This window comes from Phyllobates terribilis, unplaced genomic scaffold (genome assembly GCF_046119375.1).
Source record: "Phyllobates terribilis strain yellow unplaced genomic scaffold, ASM4611937v1 Scaffold_65__1_contigs__length_7625178, whole genome shotgun sequence".
Taxonomy (NCBI): domain Eukaryota; kingdom Metazoa; phylum Chordata; class Amphibia; order Anura; family Dendrobatidae; genus Phyllobates; species Phyllobates terribilis.
In genome coordinates, this window is record NW_027362825.1 from 4677596 (window position 1) to 4697804 (window position 20209).

The 20209-nt window shown below is 41.6% G+C and overlaps 3 non-coding genes across 3 annotated transcripts; all 3 read left to right on the forward strand.

Annotated features, from left to right (window-relative positions):
• Window positions 1-1152: 1152 nt before the first annotated feature.
• On the forward strand, window positions 1153-1235 carry TRNAL-CAG (transfer RNA leucine (anticodon CAG)). The gene has a single exon. It is a non-coding gene; the product is annotated as a tRNA-Leu (tRNA).
• A 572-nt stretch (window positions 1236-1807) lies between these two features.
• On the forward strand, window positions 1808-1880 carry TRNAR-CCU (transfer RNA arginine (anticodon CCU)). The gene has a single exon. It is a non-coding gene; the product is annotated as a tRNA-Arg (tRNA).
• A 13864-nt stretch (window positions 1881-15744) lies between these two features.
• TRNAF-GAA (transfer RNA phenylalanine (anticodon GAA)) lies at window positions 15745-15817 on the forward strand. The gene has a single exon. It is a non-coding gene; the product is annotated as a tRNA-Phe (tRNA).
• Window positions 15818-20209: the final 4392 nt, after the last annotated feature.

Genomic DNA, 20209 nt, shown 5'->3' on the forward strand with positions numbered 1-20209 from the left:
ACAAAGCCACTTCATTACCTTGGCGGTGTGCTTGGGATCATTGTCATGCTGAAAGACCCAGCCCTGTTTCATCTTCAATCTTCAAGAATTTTTTTCTCGTTACGCCGTTTACCGATCGGATTAATTCTTTTTTTATATTGATAGATCGGGTGATTCTGGACGCAGCGATACCAAATATGTGTATGTGTTTTTTTATTATTATTTTATTTTGAATGGGGTGAAAGGGGGGTGATTTAAACTTTTATATATTTTTTATTTTTTTAATATTTTTAAAAACATTTTTTTTTACTTTTTGCATGCTTCTATAGTCTCCATAGGATACTAGAAGCAGCAACTGTCCGATCGTCTCTGCTACATAGAGGTGATGAACAGATCACCTCTATGTAGCAGAAATGCTCCTGTGCTTATGAGCACCAACCACTAGGTGGCGCTCATAGCGATCAGTACATGACAACCTCTGGGGTCTGCTGCAGACCCAGGGTTATCATGCCCACCCATCAGTGACCCGCGATCACGTGAAGAAGTCACCGATGGGCGGGGTAAGTAACGCACTTCCAGAGCGGCACTGTTAAATGCCGCTGTCAGAGTTTGACAGCGGCATTTAACATTTTAACAGCTGTGGTGGATCGCGATTCCACCCGCGGCTGTTGCGGGCACATGTCAGCTGTAAAAATCAGCTGACATGTGCCTGGTTCAGTGTGGGCTCACCACCGGAGCCCGCGCTCAATGGGGGGTGACAGTCTGGTGCATACTATTATGCCCCAGGCTGTAAAGGGGTTAAGGATATAAGCATTCAAAGTTTGAAAATGACAAATTTCTCAAACTTTTCAGCAAACTTTAGATATTTTCACAAACAAAGCTAAAAACATATTGACTTAAATTTACCGCTAACATAAAGGACAATATGTCACAAATAAACGCTTTCAAAATTATTAAGATATGTTGTAGCGTTCCAGAATTATTAACACAAAGAGTGACACTTGTCAGATTGAAAAAAATGAGCTTGGTCGTTAATCTCAAAAGTGGCTCTGTCACTAAGGGGTTAAAGATCAATAATAAAAATAAATTATGCTACATTTCCATTCATGATAAACACTGATCATCTTTTTGCTGACTGGTTTGGAAACAGTTAATTCACAGCATTCAGCAGCAGTCAGGATGGCCGAGCGGTCTAAGGCGCTGCGTTCAGGTCGCAGTCTCCTCTGGAGGTGTGGGTTCGAATCCCACTTCTGACATCAGTTCTTTTCCTTCCTGACATTGTACAGCTTCTCTCCTGTTATTGATTAGTACATGTTAGAACACATAATAACACTGAAATCTTATATAGAATTTATATGGTAACGCAGCATTGAGCCACGGACCTTCAGCTCTTCTCCCTAAGCTTCTTTTAACTAATTTCAGCCTACAATGATTTCTTAAAGGGACATCTAAGGAATCGAGAATTAAACAAACATTTATTTGTGAGACAACACCTTTAACCCAATCCCTGCCATTGATATGGTATATCATAATGAGGATATGATGAAGCCTAATCCTATATCATACTGTGATCTGACCCCATATCGTATCGACAATCAGTGATGACCTGTCTGATCACATTCCTTACTTTACAGCGCAGTTATGTGAGCACTAACACCTGTATATACGGGAATATAGATATACAGAGCTTTACTACATTACTGCAAACAAAATAAACCAATCCTGGTGTGGTATTAAAAGAATAAAGGAATATCAGCTAAAAAACATTTCCACTGATTTATGAAATGTGAAAAAAGTCCAGGTAATGTGAGCAATCAGCCCCCACTAAGCCCCAGTGGCCTAATGGATAAGGCACTGGCCTCCTAAGCCAGGGATTGTGGGTTTGAGTCCTATCTGGGGTGCTTCATAAGCTTTTTCTCCAACATTTTTTATCTTCCTACATTTCTTTATTGTCTCCATTATGTTAAGGGTAATGTTTGCACTAAGAGCAACTTTCTTGAATTTTGCCAGTGATTGTCCTTTATCTACTATAAATTCAGGTATTGCTGATTGTATTATCGACTCTTCTACAAAGAGTTAATATCTTGGAAGAAAACGTAAGGCGGGAAGGTCCAGCGGTTTGGAGCTATGTTCACACATCATGTTTTTTTCAACGTTTTTTGATGCATTTCTTTATGCAAATTTTCAGTCGCGTTTTACAGTACCAGCAAAGTCTATGAGATTCCAGAAATCTCATGCTCATATCATGTTTTTTTTATCAGGATTTTGTGCCTTGGCTGGGTTTTTTGCAAAATATAGCATGTCACTTCTTTCAGTGTTTCAGCAATTTTTCACCCATTGGAAATAATGGGTGATGAAAAAAATGCTGAAAAAACGCACCAAAAACGCAGGTGTCAGGGTTTTCAGTGTTTTTTCAGCATTTTTTGTGTCAAAACCAGAATGAGACTTTTTTTTCACTGAACTTTATGTACATGCATAAAAGAGACAAAAGGACAGTTAAAAAACGCACCAAAAAAAAAGCAAAAAAGCAAGAAAAATCCCGAACAAACCTCCTGGCAAGAGATCAGGTTTTGCTGCAGAATAAAAAGGCAGCAAAAACGCAATGTGTGAATATACCCTCAAAGGGTTTGTCCACTACTGGAAAATCCCTTTTGAATGCTCTCGGTGTACAGAATAAAAGAAGTAAAAACTGTAAATCCCAAACAAACCCAAATAATTACACTGAAATCTGGAATATTGCTTTTAAAGGGAACCTCTCATCAGGTTTTACACCCCAAACTAATGACATTTTTATTTTGAAAATCTGGGTTTACATTTTAGAGAAATGTACTGTTTAATTGTTATGCAAATGAGCAACAAGTGCAGTGGGCGGGGCCTGCACTTACACTGCTGCCTCTCTTCAGAGACAGTGGACAGTGAAGCTGGACCACTGAGCAACAGTCCAGGTCTTTTTCTCCTTGGCCCAGGTAAGACGCTTCTATCGTTGTCTATTGGTCATGAGTGGCTTGACATAAGGAATGTGGCACCTGTAGCCCATGTCCTGGATACGTCTGTGTGTGGTGGCTCTTGAAGCAATGACTACAGCAGCAGTCCACTCCTTGTGAATCTCCCCCAAATTTTTGAATGGTCTTTTCTAAACAATCATTTCAAGGCTGCGGTTATCCCGGTTGTTTGTGCACCTTTTTCTACCACACTTTTTCCTTACACTCAACTTTCCATTAATATGCTTGAATACAGCCCTCTGTGAACAGCCAGCTTCTTTAGCAATGACCTTTTGCGGCTTACCCTCCTTGTGGGGTGTGTCAATGACTGCCTTCTGGACATCTGTCAAGTCAGCAATCTTCCCCATGATTGTGGAGCCTACTGAAATAGACTAAGGGACTTTTTTAAACACCTAGGAAGCCTTTGCTGGTATTATTTGTTAATTATTCTAATTTGCTGAGATAATGACTTTTGTGTTTTCATTGGCTGTAAGCCATAACCATCAACATTAACAGAAATAAACACTTGAAATAGATCACTCTGTTTGCAATGACTCTATATAATATACGAGTTTCACTTTTTGTATTAAAGAACTGAAATAAATTAACTTTTTGATGATATTCTAATTTTGTGAGAAGCACCTGTACATACTGTAATAGGTCAATTAGGTATTGTCCATCGCTGGCTTTTGGCGCACTGAAATGGTTGCTAGTGGTATACTGGGATTGGGCAGAGTGTCAGATTTCAAAACTGTAAAAAAATCTGTTGAGGGATGAAGACATCAGCGAATTCTGTATCATAGCTGGCTGCTGCTTGTTTGTTGGTTTTATAGAATTTAAAGTGAATCAGTCAGCAGTTTTTTTTTTATCTGAGAGTAACATGATGTAATAATAATATTCTTTCTTTATATAACGCCAACATATTCCAGAGCACTTTACAATTCAGAGGTTCATATACAACAGTTATAAGCAACAGTTAAAGATAATACAATAATTAACCACTTCGCACCAGAGCCTGTTTTTGCCTTCGTGACCGGGCCAATTTTTTCAATTCTGACCACTGTCACTTTATGAGGTAATTACTCTGGAACGCTTCAACGGATTCCCCTGATTCTGAGAATGTTTTTTCGTGACATATTGTACTTCATGATAGTGGTAAAATTTCTTTGATATCACTTGCGTTTATTTGTGAAAAAATCAGAAATTTGGCAAAAATTTTGAAAATTTTGCAAGTTTCAAACTTTGAATTTTCATGCCCTTAAATCAGAGAGATATGTCACACAAAATAGTTAATAAATAACATTTCCCACATGTCTACTTTACAGCAGCACAATTTTGGAACCAAAAGTTTTTTTGTTAGGAAGCTATAAGGGTTAAAAGTTGACCAGTAATTTCTCATTTTTCCAACAAAATTTACAAAAACATTTTTTTAGGGACCACATCATATTTGAAGTCACTTTGAGGGCTCTTTATGACAGAAAATACCCAAAAGTGAACCATTATAAAAACTGCACCACTCAAGGTGCTCAAAACCACATTCAAGAACTTTATTAACCCTTCAGGTGCTTCACAGGAATTTTTGGAATGTGGAAGAAAAAAATTAACATTTAAGTTTTTTCACAAAAATGTTACTTTAGACCCAATTTTTTTTATTTTTGCAGGGGTAACAGGAAAAAATGGACCCCAAATTTTTTTTTGCAATTTCTTATGAGCGCGTTGATACCCCATATGTGAGGGAAAACCACTGTTTGGGCGCACGGCAGGGTTCGGAAGGGAAGGAACGCCATTAGACTTTTTGAATGTAAAATTTGTTTGAATAATTAGCAGACGCCATGTTGCGTTTGGAGAGCTCCTGATGTGCCTAAACAGTGGAAACCCCCCACAAGTGAGACTATTTTGGAAACTAGACCCCTTAGGCTATGTGCCCACGATGCAGAAATGAAGCAGAAAATTTCTGCAACATTTCTGCATGTCCCTTGCCAGAAAATCGCGTGCGTTTTTTACGCGTTTTTGATGCGTTTTTGTATGCGGTTTTTACATGCGTTTTTGTAAGCTTATTTCATGCGTTTTTGAGCACAAATAAAGTTATTGAAAAAAAAAAAAAAAAAGAGGGAAATCCTGATGTCATTTCCTAGTTCAACCCCTCGTCACCATTTTGTTTTTTGCAAAAGACAGTATGCCACAGGAATTGCAGCCCCTGCGGGTCAGCAGACCATGCCTAAACCTTCTGCTAATGACTTGCTTAAATCTCCTGCACTACAACGTTGAGCAGGTAATATAAACTAAGTTTTTTTGGGGTACATTATTTTTATGTAGTGTGTGTACTAACCTATTATTGTTCTATAGGAGCGTTTAAGGAGGAGAAGATGACCAAAAAAAAATTGGGTGCACCCTATCTTGCAGGAGCGGACGGATAAGGGCCACTTTAATGTTCTCTACCAGGATTTAAGGAGGTAAGATATATGTGAAGAAAGTATAATGTCACCCGTCTATGCTGTTTTTTTAAGGTTTTGTTTGTATACTATGTTACAAAATTATGTTTTAATATTTTTTTTTTCTCTGTTTACTATAGTTTTCTGATAAATTTAAACAGTTCTGCCGTCTGAACATTATTGCATTTGATCGGCTGCTGAGCCTTATGTCTCCTGACCTGGACTTCCAAGACACTGTAATGCGAAGGGCCATCTCTGCTGAGGAAAGGCTGCTCATCACCTTGCAGTAAGTTGAATGTTGATTTATATGTACCTGGTTTTGTTCGCCACCCTGCGGTGATGGCTCCACTGTGTCTGTCGTTGTGTACATATTTTTGGCTTGACCATGAAATCACCATGCACAGAGATCAGATTGAAAAGGTCACTGATGTGTAAACTCTAGAGCAAACATCGTAGGCAAACACAGACACAAAGTCAAAACACATTATAAATTGATATGTGTGAACTCAAGAGAAAACAAAAGATGACCAAAAAAGATTGAAAATGTGGAGCCCCCCCCCCCAAAAAAAAAAAACGCGCCCATTGTTGGAATAGTTTTTTGTAATAAAGACCTTAATTTTTTAAAAGATGAATCAATAATGGATAATTACTGTTGGCTTGTATTTCTTTTTATGGCTTTTCTAATTATCTATTTTTCCTTTTCAGGTTTTTGGCCACAGGAGAGAGCTATACATCACTGCACCTCCAATTTAGGGTTGGTAAATCCACCATTTCCAGAATTGTGAGGTGCACATGTACCGTCATCTGGCAGAAGTTGCAGCCCATCGTGATGCCTTCTCCAACCGAGGAGACTTGGCTGCAGGTCGCAGCAGGCTTTCAAACTGTGGCCAATTTCCCAAACTGCATTGGTGCTGTCGATGGCAAACATGTGAGAGTTCAGCAGCCACCACGATCAGGATCACGCTTCTTTAATTATAAGAAATATTTTTCTGTGGTCCTGATGGCGGTGGCTGATGCACATTTCAAATTTGTTGCCATTGACGTTGGTGCTTATGGCAGTACTGGGGACTCTCGGGTGTTTAGATCATCACAGATTGGGCTGCAAATTCTTCAAGATGGCGTAACGCTCCCAGCCCCAAGACCTTTGCCGGGTTCCACACATCCAGTTCCTTTTGTGATGGTATCGGATGAGGCATTTCCCTTACAGACCAACCTGCTGCGCCCATACCCACAAAGGGCACTGAATGCCCGGCGGAGGATTTTCAATTATCAGCTGAGTCGTGCACGCAGATATGTGGAATGCACCTTCGGAATCATGTGTAGTCAGTGGAGGATCTTTCACACTGCCATCCAGTTGGATACGGAGACCGTTGACACTGTAATTAAGGCATGCTGTGTACTCCACAACTATGCTTGTGAGTACAGCACCGAGCAAGATGAGGAGTCACAGCTATCTGAATTAATTCCAGTTGTCAACTCCGGTCAGGGAAGGCCATCCAACTCTGGTGCCAGGGTGCGAGAAACCTTCGCTGACTACTTCATGAGTCCTGAAGGTGCCGTGCACTGGCAATACTCCTGTGCTGGTGTTGAGCAGCCTGACCAGCAGAGAAGATCTGATGAACAATAAAAGAAGAACTTCCTTCTTTTTTTAAATAAAAATGTAAAAAAAATGTTTCTAAAAAAAATAAATTTTGGTTAAACTTAAATTTGTCTAAAATATTTCTTGAATTGCAACCTTCTACATTTTGTTTTCCGACAATACGTCAACGCAAAAGTGAACAACCCACAAAGACCAGAGCCTGTAAATTGGCATTACTACCTAGAGCGCTCTTCACAAGTACTGTCTGCTAAAGTCAATCCTCACCATTGTTATTTGCTTGCGCTAAGAACAGAACTACGCAAATAACAGTGTTGAGAGTAGTATTCATCCAAAAAATAGTTGTGGTCCAAAATATCAAAGTATATTTCTAATTTAAAAACGACTGTATACAGCCGACCACATACGTAGATTAGTTTGAAAAAATTTCAAAAATGTAGAGTTCCTCTGACCTGCGCTATGGTGAGCGCAGATCAGGGGAACACTTTTTCATTACAACCCAATCCAACCACATATACACTTGAAAAGAAAAATTAACAGATAGTTTAAATAATTTTTTTAATACGTAATATAGAATAACTGTAAAAAACTTTGTAAAAACAAAAAACAACAAACTTCTATAAAATTTAATCGGACAAACATTGCCCATAACTTGGGAAGAAATTACACACTGTGTACAGCACACCTGTCCTGTAATCAGTTTTGGGCCCTAAAATACGGGCAGCACCTGTAGGTTGTTTAATTATATAAAAAGAAACACCTTTTCTTACAGTCCCCTACGCCTGAAGCCTGGTATAGGTGACCATAAGAAAAGGTCTTTGTTAATTGTCTGATTCTCTAAAACATTGTGTATCTATCGACCTACAGGTGCTGTCTGTATTTGCTAGGGTCCAAAAATGCTGACAGGGAGAGGTAAAATTATTTAGCTACATGTTTTGAAGGTCTTCTTCAAAGCTGTACCCAGGAAACATTTCTTGAGAAAAAGTAGAGTTGGGGGATGGTCCTCTGACAAATGATGATGCACCATGAGCCATTTGGCGACCATAACTTGGTTGCATATCTTCTGGACGGTATGCTGCAGCAACCTGCCCAAAACGCTGGGTTGCAGCTGCTGGTCGTGGTGGAGGCACACTGGGTTTGAAACAATTAAATATTCCGCATACTACGGCTGGGGGCGAGGGCATAACTGCTGCCTCTTCAATTGCCATGACCATAGCGCCTGCTGCAGTCATGTACATGTTCTGCCTATCTCGTGGCAGAGATCTGATGCGGGCAGCTTGGGCTGAGCAATATTTATCGATGGCATCTTCCTGGGATGCCCTTTCCACAAGGCTGAGGGTTCGATTTGTGAGTGCTTCAAGCACAATAGTCCCACCCCCGTGGCTTTTGGCCTTTTTTTTGCCCGCCCTTCTCGATGCCACAAGATGAGCAGAACCAGACCCCCTCCCAGTGGGCCTCAACACATCACCAGCAGAGCTTCCAGCGTCACTTGGAGCAGGAGCAGGAGAATCAGTCACCAAACCCGTCCCGATGTCCGCTGGATTGGACAAAGAATGTGAGGGACAACCAGATGCTGAAGATGCCGAAGCAGATGGATCCGGTGAGGAAAGCTGGAAAAAGTCCTCGGATTCCTCCTCTGCTTGCTCTGTGTTTGTGTCCTCTTCTGCTGTTGGGGCCATGATGTTTCCTTCAGTTCTGTATATAATAAAAGGTAAATCCCAATGTAAATACAACATTTTTGGAAACATTTCAATTAATATGTTTTGGGAATTTACCTCCGCAAACTCCTACTGGTTAGTATGAAGGCCAGCTCGTCCGCAAAAGGAAATTTTCTTTTTTTTGGTGATGAGCCACTTTACACCGACTGGTGATACTTCACCAGCCGGTTGGTGACCGATCTCCACCGATTTTTAATATCATACACTGCAATGACAAAACCAAAACAATTTATGAACTGCTTTAACACCAAAAAGTGCAATTATAAATAGATATAAAAATAAATGTAAAAATCAAAACTTACTAATTTCCTCTTGGGCATCACGTTCCACATTCACCCACTGGGGATACATTTGGCTCAACACAGAGGCCCAGGCGTCTTTTTTCTTCTGCTTGTCTTTGTAATCAGGACTAGCTCGGTCCCATATTTCGGGATATTTTTCAATCTACAGTGAATAATAACGTGTGTGAATATTATTTTAAAAACAAAATGGAGGAATAAAAGATTAACCCCAAAAAAATAATTAAATAAACATATGGAGATATGTACGCACACACACCAACACTAACCCCTCACCTATATTGTACGGTTCTTTCACACGTCAATCTCCGGGACGAGTGTTGATGCCATTTTCCACACACAGCGGAGACCCACACACAGACCCATTGCAAAGCATGCTCGGTCACACTTATCTGTACTAACGTGGATATGTGGACGTGAGAAATCAACCTTACAGCGTATGCAGGAGCTTTCAGTGAATGAACCTACATACACTGTACAATAATCTTTCACTTTAATAAAATCTTTTAACCAAAAAAAATAAGTGGGCTCACGCATAGTTTTAATAACTAGCAAAGGGAAAGCAGACGGTTGTTGGCTGATGTTATAGTCTGTGAAGTAGCCAATAACCATGGACCCTTCCTTTGCTATTAATACCAGGCCGCAGCAGTTAGCTTAGCCTTTACTGGCTACTATATAGGAAGCCCCCCCCAAAAAAGTGACATGGGGTCCCCCTATAAATTGTAGCCAGCAAAGGCTAGCCACTTTGCCTTTTCTGGCTACTATATATGAAGACCCCCCCCAAAAAAAAGTGACATGGGGTCCCCCTATAAATTGTAGCCAGCAAAGGCTAGCCACTTTGCCTTTTCTGGCTACTATATATGAAGACCCCCCCCCAAAAAAGTGACATGGGGTCCCCCTATAAATTGTAGCCAGCAAAGGCTAGCCACTTTGCCTTTTCTGGCTACTATATGTGAAGACCCCCCCAAAAAAAGTGACATGGGGTCCCCCTATAAATTGTAGCCAGCAAAGGCTAGCCGCTTTGCCTTTTCTGGCTACTATATAGGAAGCCCCCCCCAAAAAAAAGTGACATGGGGTCCCTCTATAAATTGTAGCCAGCAAAGGCTAGCCACTTTGCCTTTTCTGGCTACTATATATGAAGACCCCCCCCCCAAAAAAAGTGACATGGGGCCCCCCTATAAATTGTAGCCAGCAAAGGCTAGCCACTTTGCCTTTTCTGGCTACTATATATGAAGACCCCCCCCCAAAAAAAGTGACATGGGGTCCCCCTATAAATTGTAGCCAGCAAAGGCTAGCCACTTTGCCTTTTCTGGCTACTATATATGAAGACCCCCCCAAAAAAAGTGACATGGGGTCCCCCTATAAATTGTAGCCAGCAAAGGCTAGCCGCTTTGCCTTTACTGGCTACTAAATAGGAAGCCCCCCCCCCAAAAAAAAGTGACATGGGGTCCCTCTATAAATTGTAGCCAGCAAAGGCTAGCCGCTTTGCCTTTTCTGGCTACTATATAGGAAGACCCCCCCCAAAAAAAGTGACATGGGGTCCCTCTATAAATTGTAGCCAGCAAAGGCTAGCCGCTTTGCCTTTTCTGGCTACTATATAGGAAGACCCCCCCCAAAAAAAGTGACATGGGGTCCCCCTATAAATTGTAGCCAGCAAAGGCTAGCCGCTTTGCCTTTTCTGGCTACTATATAAGAAGACCCCCCCCAAAAAAATGACATGGGGTCCCCCTATAAATTGTAGCCAGCAAAGGCTAGGCGGACAGCTGCGACCTGATATTAATAGCCTAGAAAGGGGCCATGGTTATAGGCCCCCTCCCAGGCTATAATATCAGCCCTCAACTGCCCCAGATTTGGCGCATCATATTTGTGCGCCAAATCTGGCACTTAGCCTCGCTCTTCCACGCTGCCCTGGTGCGGTGGCAGGGGGTAATAGTGGTGGGGTTCATGTCAGCGCCAGCTGACATGAAGCCCAGGTTAGTAACGATGGGCGTCTATAAGACACCCCCATTACTAACCGACAAAGTGTTAAAAATAAAAAAGACAAACACCCAGAAAAAAATAATTTATTTGAAATAAAACACAATTTTATTTAATTCTAATTTTACTAAAAAAAAAAAATAGTTACCTGTCCACGTTCCTGCGCTGATCTGCCATGCACAGCTGTCACATCTGGAGATGGTGACAGCTGTGCATGGCTGCTGTATTCTCACACTGCCGGGAACACGTCCGCTCCCAGCAGCATGAGCCACTGACTGAGGTCACCGGAGTGCATTCAGTCAGCGCTGCTCCGGTGACCTCCTTTACAGCACTGCTGTACCGTGGGAATTTCTCACGATACAGCGGGGCTGTAAAGCAGCTAACCGGAGCAGCGCTGCCTGAACTCCGGCGAACCCGTTCATTCTAGCGGCGGCAGCGGTTCAGAGCGGTCACATTCTGTGTGGCTGCTCTGAACTGGAGATCATCGTGGGACACTCGTGGACTACTACGGAGGGGTAAGGATAAGGTTGTGGTTTATTATTTTATATTTTATTACAGGAGATCGATGGCTTCGGGGAATTAGGTGTCTAGGTGAGTATAGGTGTAGTTTTTTATTTTTTACTTTATTTTAGGTGGCGATCGGCGGGGACAGGTAATGTATGAACTTTTTTTTAGGTAACCACTGGCCACCAATGAAAAAAAAGGGGGCAGTAGATTACATATTATTGGGGCCAATAAACAAAAAACTTTAATAATGATAGCACCCCCCCAAAAAAAAAAAAAAAATAGGGGGGGGGTAGGGTCAATAATATATGGAGGCACATATGGGGGCTATTAAATTTAATTTTGGGGCACATTTTACAGCAGGATCAGTCTGATGGGAACTACTGCTCCCATCGAGCTGATCCTGCTGGCATGAGTGGACGGGGGACAGACATAGGCCGATGGGAGTAGTAGTGTCACATCGGCCTATGTCTGCCTGCTGACACAGACCCCACACAGACCCCACACAGACCCCACATACACACCACACAGACACATACAGACCACATACACACCACACAGACACATACAGACACTTACCACACTAATCATGAATCCCACGTTGACATTCATCCGCTTGTACCATCCCACTTTAGCAGCCATGATCCTGAGAGACGGGAATATTATGGGATTCTCGTCTTCCTGGATTATGGGATGCTCATGGGATGGATGGATGGAACGCCCAATTGTGACTTCACTTCCTATTTGCTGCGGTTTTGAGGTACAAGACCGCAGCAAATGCGCTTCACTTCCGCAATTATTTTTACATATTTGCGGATTTGAAGCGGCCCAATGCAAGTCAATGGCGGCGATTACGCCGCGCTTCCGCAAAATTAAATGACTTGCTGCGGATTTTTCCGCGGACCATAAACGCAGCGGAAAAAAACGCAGCGTGGGCATTGACAGTGCGGCTTCTCATTGAGGACCATGGGGGGCGGATTACCAAGCGTTTTTGGAGCGTTTATGCTGCGGAAATTCCGCAGCATAAACGCTTGTAAAACGCTACGTGGGCACACAGCCTTAGGGAACTTATCTAGATGTGTGGTGAGCACCTTGAACCTCAAGGTGCTTCACAGAAGTTTATAATATTGAGCTGTAAAAATAAAATTTTCACATTTTTACCACAAAAATGTTTTTCATCCCCTAATTTTGCATTATCATAAGGGTAATAGGATAAATTGCACCATGAAGTTTGTTGTGCAATTTCTCCTGAACACGCCGATACCCCATATGTAGAGGCAAACCACTGTTTGGGCGCACAGCAGGTTTGGAAGGGAAGGAGCGCCATTTGACTTCTTGAATGTAAAATTTGCTTGAATAATTAGCGGACGCCATGCTGCATTTGGGGAGCCCCTGATGTGCCTAAACAGTGGAAACCCCCCACAAGTGACACCATTTTGGAAACTAGACCCCTTGGGGAACTTATCTAGATGTGTGGTGAGCACATTGGGAAATATAATAAACAAATCAGTAGCAGGTGAAGAATTGGTTTTATTTATTTTTTACGTCGTTCCTTGTGCGGTATAAGTGATGAGATTACTTTATTCTTCGGGTCGGTGTGATTACAGCGATACCAGATTTATATCGGGTTTTTATGACTGACAGCTGTCACACACTAAAAGACGCTATATTTTGCAAAATCTAGTTTTTGCATCGCCATATTTTGAGAGCTATAATTTTTCCATATTTCGGCCAACAGAGTCATGTGACAGTTTGTTTTTTGCGGGACGAGTTGACATTTTTATTGGTACCATTTTTGGGTACGTGACATTTTTTGATCGCTTTCTATTCCGTTTTTTGGGAGGTAAACTTAACAAAAACCAAAGACAATTCAGGAATTGTTTTTTGGGGGTTTTTTTATGCCGTTCTGCGTGTGGTAAAAGTGATAAGGCAGCATTATTCTTCGGGTCAGTACGTTTACACCGATACTACACTTACTGTATATTTTTTAATGTTTTGGCGCTTTTACACAATAAAACAATTTTATCGAAAAAATATTTTTTTTGCATCGCTTTATTCTGAGCTATAACTTTTTTATTTTTCGGCTGATGGAGCTGTATGGTGGCTTTTTTTGTGGGACAACGCTTTTTTCAGCGTTGCCATTTTTATTTCCATTTTGCTTTTTGATCGCATTTTTTTCCACTTTTTGTTTGGCGATATGATGAAAAAGCATAGTTTTTTGCTCCGTTTTTTTTTATTTTTATTACGGTGTGCACAGAAGGAGTTAATTAATGTGACAGTTTTATAGATCAGGTTGTTTCGGACGCGGCGATACCAAATATGTGTACTTTTTTTTGTTTTTGCATAAATATACGGATTTATCGGTTTAATATTTTATTTATTTATTTTTATTTATTTTGTGATTTTTTTTTAACAGTTTGAAAACATTTTTTGACCTTTTTGTTACATTTTTACTTAGTCCCTCTATGGGACATTAATTTTTATTTTTCTGATCACTGATCTCATGTAATGTAATAGACATATATTACATTGTATGAGACCACTGCTGACAGTTTCACACTGTGTCTCCTGCTGGACTCAGCTTGCAGGCTGAGCCTAGCAGGACACCATATATGGCAGATCTGGAGGTGGTCATGTGACTTCCAGCTGCCATAACAACGGCAGGTCCTGGAAGGTATCAGGGGTCGTCAGAGAGGTGAGTAGACGATCCCCTCTCCTCTCACTATCTTCTATATGCCGCGATCACTATAGATCGCGGCATATAGAAGATAGCAAAGGGTTAACATCATTGGGACCTGATCCAATCAGGTCCTGATGATGTTCCCTGTCAGAGCTATCGCTCTGCACTGCACCCGCAGTGTTTTCAGGACCTAGGGGGTCCTGAGCGCTGCGGGACCACCCACCATTTTTAAACGTCGGTGCTGCACAGAGCCCAGGCAGCGTCAACGTTTATATACAGTGGGCGGTCGGGAAGCAGTTAAAGCAACAATAATGATGACCCTGCTCGTAAGAGCTTACAATCTACAATGATGTAGTGTAAGAGCCCCTGATTCCAGTAATGTATCACTTACTGTGCAGATTGTTGCAATTTCAATAACATCAGTGTTTTATCAGCAGGAGATTATCACTATATGACATGTAGTTCTCCTGCTATGCATACCCAGACCCAAACCACTGACTGGCAGCTTTCTGCCTATGCAATTTACACAGAAAGCAGCCAATCAGTGGTGTGGGTGGGGTTATACAGAGCTCTGCATTAGAGAACTGCTAGATCTGCAGTAGATAAAACAGGGATTTTATCAAAACTACAGCAAGCAGCCCAGCAAGTGAAACGTTGCAGAATCATGATCTCTGTCCCTACATTATGCTGCTTTCAGATAACAGAAAATACCTGGTGACAGATTCACTTTAAAATTAGCAGCAGGCCAAGTTCCAGCCCCATCCTGAATTGAGCCCTAATGGTTTCTTCAGTGGGAGGGAGGACATTGGCGTCTAAATGATGTAAAAATCATGTGTGCCAGCTTAGATGATCATCCTGTTTCCAGAAAGCATGTACATGTGCAGTGTATCATTTAGCAGTTGTGATTTATGGCTGTTTTTAAAACCATTAAAGATGACCTATCACCGGGTCAAACGTTTCAAGTTTTCGCCCCTTGTTTTATTCCCGCTGCTCCCCTCATTATTCCTTTTTTTTGAACCTGTCATACAATTCCAGAGATCTGGGATCTTTATGTTAGTGAAAATTTTTCTGTTCTTTGGCAAAGGGGTGTGGCTCACAGGATTCTCTGTGGGCACGTCTTTAGGCTGCTATGCATTATTACCCTGCGAGCAACGCCCCCTTGGTAAAAGACATAAAAAAATTATCGCTAAATAAAAATGCCCATATCTCAGGAACAGGATGGGGAATTTCAAAGAGCAAAAAGTGGTAAACTCAGGGGAACAATGGGAATAAAATAGGGGCAAAAACTGCTCAGTTCTGACCTTGGGACGAGTCCTCGTGAAGGTGTTTCTCTGTACAGTAAAGCGCGGTATTTGGTCTGTTCTAAATACAATAAAAAGGTCTTATAACAAATTGTGGGTATTTATCTGCTGACTTCTCCACGCTTGTATTATTGTCAATATGCTGCTAGAACTTTTCTATTTTTCCACTAGGAAAATAAATTTTTAGAACTGCCGATGATATGAAAATATAATTTTCTTTTATTGAAACTTTTTTAGACCTCAGTTTACACTGTTGAAGTTTACAGCTCATCACCAGCAGAAATAGCTCAGTTGGGAGAGCGTTAGACTGAAGATCTAAAGGTCCCTGGTTTGATCCTGGGTTTCGGCATATGGAGAGGTATTTTTTTAAAGAATAATTTTACATTTTCCTCTGCGTTTATTTTTTCCAGGACTCCACAATCCACAGATCATAAAGACACTTAATATCATAATTTTAAAAATGGCAATCATGGTTTACAAAGTGGACAATATGACAACTGCAACATTTCATTACTAATTGTTATTTCCAAATCAAAACTAAACTGATAAAAAATCCAGAAATGTATATGACTCTTTCTAATGAAAGGCTAAAATGCCTATTTTAATTTTTTACTGATACGTAGATGTCTAGTTTTGTTGGAGTTTTTTTATTAGTATTTTGTGTTATAAGGAATATGTATTGCAGCAAAGAAAAAAATATTTTTTTAATTTCTTTACTAATTTGAATGGCATAAAAATAAAGTTCAAGACTGTGTTCACATGACGCGTTTCCAATGCATTTTTTGCTGTAAACGTAAAAAATATTGTAAAAGCACATCAGTTTTACTGCGGTGTCATTTTTGTTTGGGAATGCATTGTGTGAACAAGTTCTTAAGGTGAATCCAGTGGTGTTTTTCCAAAATATAGGCCCCTCAAAGTCACTTCAACACTGACTAGGTCTGTAAAAAATAGAACTTGGAAATTTTCTTAAATTTTCTTAAAAAGAAAATTAAATCTTGCTGCTAAATTTTAATCTTTCTAACATCCTAACGAAATAAAAGGAGGTTTGGGAAATGATGCTGACATAAAGTAGACAAATAGGAAATGTTATTTATTAACTTGTTTGGTTGTCTGACTTGTTGGTTTTAGGATATAAGCAGTCAAAGTAAAAAAATTGGTAACATTTAAAAATTTTCAGCAAACTTTAGATATTTTCACAAGAAAAACTAAAAACATATTGACCTCAATTTGCTGTTAATATAAAGTACAATGTGTCACGGAAAAACACTTTCAGAATCACGGGGATATGTTAAGCATTACAGTGTTATTATCACATAAAGTGACACGTGTCAGTTTTAAAAAATGTGGCTTTGGTCGTTAAGCTCAAAATTGGCTCCGTCACTAAGGAATTAAAAATGAATATTGAAATAAAATAAATCATGATATATTTCCTTTCATCACAAGTAATGCTCATCTTTCTACTGCTTAGCTTAGAAAGAGTTAATTTACTAAAACCAGCGGACATCGGGATTGCTGAGCTGTCTAAGGCGCTGCATTCACGTCACAGTCTCCTCTGGAGGTGTGGGTTCGACTCCCACTTCTGACATCAATATTTTTTTCAAGAAATTGTACAGCTTCTCTCCTGTTATTGATTAGTTGTGGGTCTTCTATTGGCGGCAATCTCAAAATCGATCACTAAAAGTAGAATATTTCGAGAGGTATAGTTTTTAGTGATGAGCGAGCACTAAAATGCTCGGGTACTTGTTGCTCGGGTAGAGCAAATTGGAATACTCGGGTGCTCGACCCGAGCAACGAGCCGAATGTCAGTCTATGGGAAACTCGAGCATTTTTCAGGCGGCTCCCCCTGGCGGTCTGCAGAGGGCCTAAAAATTGCCCAAATCGATGGGAACAGTGCTCAAATGACATGGGAACAGCATGGGGAAGACCCCTGGAAGCATTTCTGACTCCCAGGTCACTGCTGTTAACAACGTTGTCAGAGTATTACGCCACTTTTACGGACTCACAATAAAACATACAAAAACGAAACAAAAATGGATTTTCCTGGTAAATATGTTAAGGAACATACTTTCCAGGGTAATTACTTGTATAGAAGGCAAAATAAATAACCAAAACCAAAAATACTCCTCCTCACCTTGGGCTATGTTCACACGTTGCGTTTTTGATGTGTTTTTGCACTTTTGCATTGTTTTCAACCAAGACAAATGCATTCACCAGGAAATGTAATTTTAACATTTTACAACCTTATCTGGCCATGTGGTGTGTGACACATCATCAGACACATGCATACAGTGCTGAAAAGACATGGGAACAGCATGGGGAAGACCTCTGGAAGCATCTCTGACTTCCAGGTCACTGCCTAAAAGTGTGCCTATCATAAGTGATCCTTGGCGCATGCGAAGATGCCTCCCGCCATGCACCTGTCATTGCAGACTTGCAACAATCACCATCCACGTCCTTGTCCCACTGCAGCGTTCAGTTGTCCCTACCCCATTCCTTGGAATGCAAGCACAAGTAAGCAGGCAGCCAGCCACCGACCCACAGGCTGCAATACTATGCTGCAAAATTTTTGACAGCTGCTTGCACTTGAAATGTGGCCTTTTAAGCTCGTGGAGGTGGAAGCTTTTCACAACCTCATGCCGGTGGCGGACGGGTGTCCATACTCGGTCCCCAGCCGCCACTATTTTTCCCGGTATCGCCTCCGCCTTCCACAAGCACGGGTCCCACAACATTACCCGTGCCCTCCTCAGTGCACTTACTGGGAAGGACCACCTAACCACAAACACGTGGACAGGTGAATGTGGCCAGGGACGGTACGGAGCCAGTCCACAACTTTTTTTTGCTGACAGTTGTCTTTAGCTCGGTGAAAGGACTGGCATAGAGGGAAACCCTATCTAGCCTGCATGTCATTTCTCACAGGAAGTCCTGTAATGAAGCTTGTTGCAGAAGCAATGGCAGCCCATCCAACATCAATTCGCCCTTGTCGGTGGTGCTTTGACACACACACACACACACATCTTTCTTTGCGCATTTATTTTCTTAAATACAGAGTTGGACAATGGCTTGATCTGTAATGCGGTTTGAGAAATAACATGCATAAGCATGGCCGATCCACATTAAAAAAGCAGCTATAGAGTGTCCGGGAACCTTCCCCCACACTTTTCTTAGCCAGGGCTGCTTTTCGGCAGGGTTAAACGGGCCCACCAGAGAACCGGAGACTCCTCCGGCGGGCCCTGGCTTCTCCTTCAGGAGAGTTCATAGTGCCGAGGTGAGGCCATGATGATGATCGAGGCCACCATCTGCTTAGTTTTCTGTTACTTGGAATGCAAGTGCAAGTATGCAGCCAGCCACCCACCCACAGGCCGCAACACTAAACTGCCAGATTTCTGGGCAGCTTTTTGCACTTGAAATATGGCCTTTTAAGCTCGTGGAGGTGGAAGCTTTTCACAACCTTATGCCTCGTGTCCATACTCGGTCCCCAGCCGTCACTATTTCTCCCGGTGTTGTCTCCGTCTTCTACATGCACGGGTCCCTGAACATTACTGCTGGTACTTTTCTGGGGGAATTTGCTTGCCTCCTACCAGCCTGGAATATTTCCAGCAAACTATGGTACGACGCCATGGTATTAGCACTGCCCCCAGAACCAGTAGCGAAGCCATGCCCAATTTCCTTCTCAGGAATTTTATTTGGTAGACTGAGTGGCTGCCCAAATACATTTTCTCATAAAGGAGCTGAAGATAGAGTGGCAGCAGGTGCAAGTTTCTCCTGCCTGTTAAATATTAGAGGGTGAATGGCAGCACATTGGATCAGTGGTTAGCACTGAAGACTTGCAGTGCTGGGAGCCTGGGTTCAAATCCCAGAAAGGACAACATCTGCAGGGACTTTGTTTGTTCTCCCTGTGTTTGCATGTGTTTCCACCTCTGTAAAAAAGCAGCCATAGAGTGTCTAGGAACCTTTCCACACACTTTTCTTAGCCAGGACTGCTTCTCGGCATGGTTGGACGGTCCCACCAGAGAATCCTCTGGTGAGCCTTGGCTTCTGCCTCAGGAAAGTTCATGATAGAGCTAACTTTGCAGCTGCTATGGGGCTCTTGAGCAGGGGAGAAGGGTTTGCCCTCAGAATCAAATCTTCTGGTGGGCACAATGTTTTTCAATCTGAAACAGCTTCTCAGTGGGAGTTGTATTTCACCACAGCCATATTCTTTAGCTCGGTGAAAGGACTGGCATAGAGGGAAACCGTATCTACCCCGGCTGTAATTTCTCCGTCACCAGGTTCCGCCCATTGTCACACACGACCATGCCTGGCTGTATGTTCAGCGGTGAGAGCCACAGATCAGGCTGCTGTGTTACAGCTTTCAACAACTCTGGAGCGCTGGACGGTTTGTCAATTAAGCACTAAGCATGTTATCTTCAGCACAGCCAGTTGCCGCTTGGCCAAGGCAGTGCTGTCACCTTGTGACTGATGTGGTCATTTCGGAGATGGAGAAGGAGGTGCTTGAGCTGAACAATGTGATTACATTGTTGTTAAATTGGTGACACTGTTTTTTATAATAAAGAAAGATCCTATTGTTTTGGCTTTTTTTAAGTTTTTTTTTTAAGACAAATGCATTCACCGGGAAATGTCATTTTAACATTTTACAACTTTATCTGGCAATGTGGTGTGTGACACATCATCAGACACTTCCTGTTTTATTTATGATGGAGGGACTCTGAAAGTCATAAAGCCTATTTTTATAGGGACATCA